Genomic DNA, 653 nt, shown 5'->3' with positions numbered 1-653 from the left:
GGGGACACACACAGGGCGAGAGATGGGGTGATTCGGCCCTCATCAATGGGGACGGGGATGGGGACACTGTTACCTGCGGGGTAGTTGTCTCCAGGGAGGGGAGTGTAACCTGCTGGGGGGAGAAGAAGAGTGAGCAGAATCCTTGTCACCCTTGACCATGTCCCCCAGGAAGCATTTGGACTGTGCTCTTATTCATATGGTCTGAATTTTTGGGTAGACCTGTGTGGTGCCAGCAGTTGGACTCATTGATCCTTGTGGGTCCCTTCCAACTCGGGATATTCTATGATTCTATGACCCCACGTTGGAGCAGGGGAAGAGAGTGACCGTGAAGGAGCAGCAGAGACGAAGTGCTATAGACTGACTGCAAAGCCCATTGTCCCGTTCCCCTGCGCCGCTTGGGGAGAGGAGGTGGAAGAGGGTGGGGGTGGATGAGGGGAAGGTATCTCTGATTTGTTTTCTTTGTTTCTCACTTTTCTGGCTTCTTAGTAATAGCTAGTAAATTCCTTTAATCTTCCTATGGTTAGTCAGTTTGCCCATGATGATAATTATTGTGTGATCTCCTGGTCCTTATTTCAATCCTTGAACCCTTTTCATTGCATTTTCTCCCCTTTTCCCTTTGAGGAGGGGGAGTGAGAGAGCGGTTGTAGTGAAGC

Source organism: Anser cygnoides, chromosome 35 (assembly GCF_040182565.1).
Source record: "Anser cygnoides isolate HZ-2024a breed goose chromosome 35, Taihu_goose_T2T_genome, whole genome shotgun sequence".
NCBI classification, from domain to species: Eukaryota; Metazoa; Chordata; class Aves; order Anseriformes; family Anatidae; genus Anser; species Anser cygnoides.
The sequence above is the reverse complement of the archived record's forward strand: the minus strand, read 5'-3'. Positions refer to the sequence as shown.